The following is an 8,476-nucleotide window of genomic DNA, read 5'->3' as shown; positions in this document are numbered from 1 at the left end:
AAAAAAAAAAAAAAAAAAAAGACTCTGGGCCCAGTGCGGTGACTTATACCTGTAATCCCAGCACTTTGGGAAGCCAAGGCAGGAGGACCACTTGAGTCCAGGAGTTTGAATCTGGGCAGCACAGGGAGACTGTCCCTACTAAAAATGCAGAAACTTAGCTGGGTGCAGTGGCATGAGCCTGCGGTCCCAGCTACTTGGGAGGCTGAGGCGAGAGGATTGCTTGAGCCTGGGAGTTTGAGGCTGCAGTGAGCTGTGATTGTGCCATTACACTCCAGCCTGGGCAATAGAGTGAGACCCTGTCTCAGAAGAAGAAACGAAGGAGAGAGAGAGAGAGTAAGGGAGAGAGAAGGAAAGGGAGAGAGGAGGGAAGGGAAGGGGAAAGGAGTGGGGAGGAGATGGGGGAGGGGATGGGAAGGGGATTGGGGAAAGGATGGGGAAGGGAGGGGAAGGGAGGAGAAGGGAGAGGAGGGGAGGGGAGGGAAGGGGAGAGGACAGGAGGGGAGGAGACAGGAGGGGAGGAGACAGGAGGGGAGGAGACAGGAGGGGAGGGAAGGGAGACTCTGCAAGTGGCTGAAAACCCAAGTCCCATTGGGCTCCACGTTTCTCTTGAGGTGAGGGCCAGGATTCCATGCAGTCTCTCTGTACCTCCTGTGACACAGCACATCAGCCTGGCACCACAAGGCCATTACAACTTCTAAAGTGGGACATCCTAAGATAGGTGAATTACCCAAATGTTTCAAGGGGGTTCAGATGCTAGCTGGCGAAAAAGAACAAATATCTACTGTGATCTTTCTTTTTCATCCTTCTCTCACTTTCCCTCACTTTAAAATCCTGTTTTCTGCTTGCAACAGCAATACATGCCTGCAATACAAAATTATTACAGAAATGCATACTGTAGAAAATAAAGGTCCCCTGTTTTTTATGCCCCAGAGATTTCTGTTATTAACATTTTGGTATGCAGTCTTCAAGATTTTTAAACAAATGTATACAGTAAACTGTACTGTTATTATATATACAAATATCTTTATTTTTAAAACTTCACTCATATTAAATGTTTTCCTACGTGTAATTTAAGAAGTCTCCTATTGATGGACATTTGAGTTGTTTCCATTTGGGTGACGTAATTACTGCAATGCTGAACATGATATAATTCAGTGAGAATCCTTGTATATATTGTTTTTAAAATCACATCTCTGGTAATGTCTTCAGAATAGAATCATTAAAATGAAATTGCTGAGCCAAAGGGTGGTCAGAGTTTTGGATATGATGGGTACTGCTAAATTACCCACATGAGGCTCAACAGACAAAGGATGAGAGGGCTGTTCCCGTGGCTGCACCTGCACTTCATATCATCAGTCTTCTCGGTCCTTACCGAATCTGATGGGCAAAGATATTGAATTTCAGCTTACATTTCTTTAACTATGAATGAAGTTGAACATCTTTTTATTTGTTAATTGTGCTACTGAGAAGTGTCTTGGACACTGTCGGGGGCTGGGTAAAATACCACTGAAATTTCCTGTATCCTCCCTACCACTGAAAGTTCCAGATCACTGGCTGGTTCCAGAAAGTGGCCCTGTAGGAATCCTTGTCATCTTTTCCTGACTCACACCATGAAGTTCACTGGTCAAGGGTGGCTGATGGTATCTGGTTTGTCTGAGCAGACTGAAGAGTTCTACAAGCATAAATTAAACTGCAGCTTAATTTGCCAGAGAGGAGGCAAACAGCCCCACTCCTGGTTCTTGGCTGATGTCATCCCCATGGCATGCTGGCCCCTCTAGGGGATCTAGAGACACAGATGAGGAGGGAGAGGGGTTTCCGCACAACCAGCTCCCTGGCACAGCCCGTCTCCAGCTCACATTCCACGTGCTCAGAGGCTCAGAGGGTACCCAAGCCAGTGTGACATCCCCCCAACCCACCTAAGCCCCCATCTTGGTCTCTCCCCTGTCAGGTGTCTTCCAGCACTCTGCACTGTCTGTGCTCAACACGTGCATATGGTGGTCTCATCCTTTAATGCTTGTCTCTGGCCCCAAGAAATCCTCACTGCACCCCCAGATCAGTATCTGAAACACCCATCCCTGGTTCTTGGCTGACGTCTCCAATAGTAGCTTAGTGAATATTTATGCTGAATGGGGCACTGTACAGAGTGCTTCGCATACCTTGGCTCTCTTTCCCCCCAATCTTTAGTTGACATATTCTAAACACTAAGAAACGTGGAAAGAATACATGGTGATCGTGTGAACGCCCTCCACCTTGATTCAACAGTTAGCATTTCACGTGTCGTTCTTGTCTTTCTTTCCACCTCTGTGCAGACATTCTCTCAGCTGTTATGGAACCATCTGAGTGTGAGCTGCTGGCCTCAAGAAACCTCACCCTTTAATATTTCAGCATGCATTTGCAAGAATACACGTGTTTTCCATAAGTACAATGCCATTCTCACATCAAAGAAATTAACAGTAACTCTCAGCTAGGTGATATTCTAGAAACCAAATTTAAATTTTCCTAATTTTTTCCTGAACCAAGTTCCCATCAGGGTTCACATTTTACATTCGGCTGTTAGGTCCATTTGCTCTTTATAATAACTAAAATCCCTACTTCACAGGTGAAAAAACAGATTCAGAGAGGTTGAGGAACTCGTGCAGGGTTGGATGTCTCCTAAGTGGGAAAGCCAGCATGTCCTTGGGCATCTCTGGTCCCCAAATACATCTTTTCTCCCCTTTTGCTGCTTTATGCTCCCCTAGTCCTCCTGGTTTCATCCCCAGTCTCTCGCTGATTGGGTCCATGCCAGTCATGGGCTGGGGCAGAGGTGTGGATGTTGACCCCATTACTCAGCAGACTAAGCCTTGCTTTCCAGTTACTTCAGCCACACCGCACCTGACCCCCATCCCCAGTAACTTTCTGAGACATCAGCCATCCATTGGGAGTGAAGAGGCAGCCTCGTTTTAGTGGAGGATCCATCTGCAGCTGGGCGAGGCAGAGGACAGACAGCTAGACAGCGCTAGGGGAGGAACAAAAGGTGGCTTCAGGTCAAGAGTGTGGGTAAGGCAGGGACTGAGAAAACATTCCACCTGGATGCATGCGAGCTTATCCCGGGAGAACTGGAGAAGAGCCATGACCCAGCAGAAAAACAGCTCCCTGAGTCATCTGCATGTGGAAACAAAGACGCTCCCTTGAGGTGGAGGTTGCTATGAGACCAGATTGTGCCATTGCACTCCAGCCTGGGCAACGAGAGCGAAACTCCATCTAAAAAAAACAAAAAACAAAAAACGACAGATCACGTGGTCAGGAATTCGAGACCAGCCTGACCAACATGGTGGAACACCGTCTCTACTAAAAATACAAAAATTAGCCAGATGTGGTGGTGTGTGCCTGTAATCCCAGCTACTCAGGAGGCTGTGGCAAGGGAATCGCTTGAACCCGGGAGGCAAAGGTTGTAGTGAGCCAAGATCGTGCCATTGCACTCCAGCCTGGGTGACAGAGTGGTATGCTGTTTCAAAAAAATAAATAAAGACCCTCCCTTTTAAGAGCTCCATCCACAGATTCCTTTCCTGTCAAATGTAGCACTTGTGGGATTGTAATTGTGAGGACAGACAGCCGTGACTCAGGGATATGGAGGACAGACCTAGCTCTCCTCTGGATTAGTGTCCCCAGCCTTAGCTGACTTTGCTGAGTCTGGGGCTCAACACTTGGAAAGACCTAGATGGGAGCAGGTAGAAGGACCAGGAGACCCAGGGAGCAATGGAGTAGGGCTGGGCCTGGGGACACGAGACCAGGAGAAGCAGCGCCTACCTCCTGGCATCCCAGGTGTGTAAAAGACTTTTCCCCAGGCTCTGTGGGACTCCTGTACCAGAGACTGGGATAGCAAAGGGAGAAGACACAAGTGCCCAGGAGCACATTGGTGAAGAGGTCCCAGATTTAAGGATAATGTTACCCTCTTCCCCTCTGAGCAAAATCAGCCCATTATGAATGAGATTTGCTAGTCTGAGAGTCTTGAGGTCTAGGTATCCCCCAAATCAAATCGGGCCTTGCAAAAATCTAACTAAAGGGTCTAGAATACACCACCAGGAAGTCATACCTAAATGTAGGAAATTGTTGTCTAATCAAACATATTAACAGCTATGTGTTAATATGTGTTTTAAGACAAAAGTGGTAATTATGTAATTAGGAAAAAAAGCCATGAAGCAATCATTTTCAGGGAAAAGTGGAAAGGTGTGGAGAAAAGAGTATAATATAAAAAAAGGCCTCACAAATACAAGAATCTGGCGCGTTTCTCTAGCACTGCCCAAGATAGAGAGACACCAGATGTTCCGATTCCCTGAGATGCAGGGGACCCATGCCTGCCCCATGCCACCCCCTGCCAGGATCCTAATGCTGAGGCCCTAAACCAATATGGGAAGGACAGCTGGCCTGGGAGGTATCAGGGGTTCTTCACCACTAATGTGCAGGTGGCTGGGAGTCGCTCCTCAGCTTCTGTCTTAGTTCATTTTCTGTTGCTATAGCAGAATACCTGAGACTGAGTAATTCATAAAGAAAAGAAAGGCCAGGTGCAGTGGTTCACATCTGTAATTCCAGCATTTTGGGAGGCCAGGGTGGCCAGTTCACTTGAGGTCAGGAGTTTGAGACCAGCCTGGTCAATATGGTGAAACCCCATCTCTACTAAAAAATACAAAAATTATACGATGTGGTGGCGTGCACCTGTAATCCCAGCTACTCAGGAGGCTGAGGCAGGAGAATCACTTGAACCCAGGAGGAAGAGGTTACAGTGAGCTGAGATCACGCCATTGCACTCAAGCCTGGGCAACAGAGCGAGACTCTGTCTCAAAAAAATAAAAAATAAAAATAAAGAAAATAAATTATTTCTTATAGTTCTAGACTGGGTATAGCCAGGGCATGGTAGCAGCTTCTGGTAAAGGCTTTCATGTTGCATCATAACATGGAAGACAAGGGGAAGGGCAAGTGAGTGTGATAATTTACCCATTTATGCTCCCAAGAGAGGCACTGATTTCACTTAGATCACCTTACATATATACCCAAATACAAGATCATTCATGTAAGTCGGGGGAGATGCTGTCAGCATGGCTTCTCCTTCTACCTGTAGGAAGCTTTCTGAAGGGAAGAAAGAGCCATAATTAGGCAGAACAGGAACTGGAGAAATCACAATAGATAAGGTGACCCTAGCTGTGAGGCTGAGGCCCCTAGAGGTGACCTAATCACCTTGTACTAACCTCACCTCCCAACACTGCCACACTGGGGGACCACATTTCCAACACATGAATTCTGGTGCATACACTCAACACACAGCAGCTTCCCTGTGTAACCCCTGACCGCAGGGCCGGCCTGCCCACGTTCTGGACTTCGTTTCCCGCCAGACTCTCCTTATGTCAGCCTCACTCTGAAGCTTGGCCCAGTTGTCTATCCCAACATGGTTCCTGGCCACTCCCTTCCCTTTTTCCCTCTTATTTAAACCTGAATTCTTTAACCTGTTGTGAAAACCTGCCATTGAAAACCATCCCCTCCACCCACTTAGATGGGATCCCGGCTGCTTGGTCTAGAGTTGACTGTTCTCTTGTAGCCTCAGTGCTGCTGCCTCACCACGAGTGCTTCTCAACACTCAGGTACGAGAAATGATCCGTATTTCCCTGAGTTACATTATATCCGGCTCCAGCCCTCACTTATCAAGATATATGAGAACTTCACTATGTGTCCATTCTGGGGCCCCCTCTTCCCAAGAGATTAAACAAGGACCCCAGGGCTCATTAACGTCCTGAAAAAGGACGCTCATTCTTGGGCTGCGGGTCAGCATTTTGCTGCTTCTTTTGCCTGATGTAGATGTAGCCTCTGGGCATTGGTCTTTCACTCTTTAGGATGTTGATCCCCTTGCCCTTTATGTGGCATTCGCAGCCATTGCGCCTGCCCATGCTTTCAGAGCCACCCTACAGGCAGCTTTCGCTCACACCCTCCCCAGGCTGGGGACCTGCCGCCTCCCCAGGCCCTCTGGAAACACCTGTCCCATCAGCCTCCTCCATCCTTGGGCTATTCTTAGCTCTCAGTCCGTGGAGGCTTCCTCGATTCCAAACCTCCTGTGTTATTATTATTTTATGAGTCTAGGCTTTTAAAAACAAAACACTCAACTCTCCCCTGGGGCTAGGCACACTTCCATTTTCAGGATTAAAAGTCCAACTGCCCTTTTCAGAGGAGGAAGCAGAAAATCTCTTTTTGGGTAATGACTCAATAGGAAAGTTAAAGGCTAATTTTAAACCCAGACTCTTTCTACCCATCAGCGGGGTGTTTTTGTCACCGCTCTCAGGAGCAGAGGTCATTCACATCTGGACTAGGTGAGTGGCACCCTCTGGGGCTAAGCAGCCCACAGCCTGCTCTGCTGAATGCACAGCCCTGGTGAAAAGCCCCTCTTACAGAGCCTTTGCCCTGGCCCCAATGGGTTACTAGACTACAGAGGAAGATGTGGGGGTCTCCTCACAAGACCCTGACTACCCACTTTGGCCCGACTGTGTGGAGCTCAGTGATGGCAGAGATTGAGTTCATTTCAAACCCACCAGATTCTGGTTCCACCTGGAGAGTGGTCCACCCAGGGAAGTCAGGCCACTGCAGCAAGGCTGGATGCCAGGCTGGATTGCAGGGCTGGAGGCAGCGAGCAGCCTGGGCTGCACAGGATTCAAGGGTAGACGCAAAGCCTCAGCAGCCCCACGGCCCACTGGGGGTTGGCTTTGCCTGACTGTCTCTTAGGCCCTGGAGTGGGCGCTATCGGGACTGAACTGGCTTGGCTGCCTCTGCCTGTCCTGGGTCTGAGGTCCACCGCCCTGCCAGGCCCAGGTGCATCTCAGTCCTGTCTTGCTTCTGTGACAGCTCCCTCTTACCTGCCTCCACCTGTTCTTCCCATCTCCTCTGCCCACCTCTGGACAGGAGGGGCTGCTTCCTGAGAGCTGTTGGATACTGGGAGGATCCTAACACCCAAGGACTTGCCCATGTGAAACAGAGGAGGGGTCGCACCTGACCACTGTGCCTCTCCAGGGACACTCACACACCCCAAAATGGAGTAGCCCTAGGGATTCCCCACACCTTGCTCCCAAATTATAGTCACTCCATCCTGCAGGGCCTGATACCAATCAGCACACTTCAAGGCCAGATCTTCCTTTGGGCCTTAATCCAAACCACATGTCCCTTTTCTCTAGGGGCTCAGGGTCACACCCCACCTCCCACCACACATCCAGCCCTCAGTGGCCCTACTGACCCCAAACTGGCAATGGCAGGGGGATCCCCCAGCCGGGACTTGCTACCCATGAGCATTTTGTGCCAACCTCTTCTGTACCTGTTGGGACCACCCTCAAGGGTGCAAATCAACTGTGGCCCAGAAAAGGCCTGAAATCCCCTCTTTCCCCTGCAAGTGGGAGTTGTGAGGACAGACCCTCCTTGGCCCAGGTTAGTAACTCTGGCAATAACCATGGCCTTTAAGGGAGATTGGGGCACCCCACAACACTACAACACACCAACACTAACATCCATGCACACGGCTTGGCTGGGAAGGAGGATTTCATGATGGCATCACTCGGGGTTGTGTCAGACACGTGCTTTTCAAGCGGCGAGAATATCTGGTCAGATATCTGCACAGTCCTCTGTGGTACAAGCATAACATGATCACCAGCCTGTCAAATACGAGGAGCCAGGTGGCTGGAGGAAGATGGTCACAGCCCACAAAGAGGCTTTTCTCCGCAGAGTGAAAGCTGCATTCATCAGTTACAGAAGAATAAATGTCTGATGAGCCTCGGGCTTCAAGGGAAATCTACTTCAGAAAATAGTTTAGGCTGAGCGTGGTGGCTCATGCCTGTAATTCTAGCACTCTGAGAGGCCAAGGCAGGTGGGTCACGTGAGGTCAGGAGTTTGAGGCCAGCCTGACCAACATGGTGAAAATCCGTCTCTACTAAAAATATAAAAAAATTAGCCAGATGTGGTGTGGATGCCTATAATCCCAGCTACGCAGGAGGATGAGGCAGGAGAATCACTTTAACTGGGGAGGTGGAGGTCACAGTGAGCCGACATTATACCACTGCACTCCAGCCTGGGTGACACAGAGAGACTCCATGTCAAAAAACAAAAAAAAACAAAGACAAACAAACAAACATAAAAAACCAAACCAAAAAAAAAAGAAACAGTTTAAATGATTTGCTAAAATTTCCTAATTTCTTTTTTTTTTTTTTTTTTGAGACGGAGTTTCACTCATGTTACCCAGGCTGGAGTGCAATGGCCCGATCTCGGCTCACCGCAACCTCCGCCTCCTGGGTTCAGGCAATTCTCCTGCCTCAGCCTCCTGAGTAGCTGGGATTACAGGCACGTGCCACCATGCCCAGCTAATTTTTTGTATTTTTAGTAGAGACGGGGTTTCACCATGTTGACCAGGATGGTCTCGATCTCTTGACCTCGTGATCCACCCGCCTCAGCCTCCCAAAGTGCTGGGATTACAGGC

Source organism: Sapajus apella, unplaced genomic scaffold (genome assembly GCF_009761245.1).
Source record: "Sapajus apella isolate SASKATOON/1434 unplaced genomic scaffold, GSC_monkey_1.0 scaffold7, whole genome shotgun sequence".
NCBI lineage: Eukaryota > Metazoa > Chordata > Mammalia > Primates > Cebidae > Sapajus > Sapajus apella.
The sequence above is the reverse complement of the archived record's forward strand: the minus strand, read 5'-3'. Positions refer to the sequence as shown.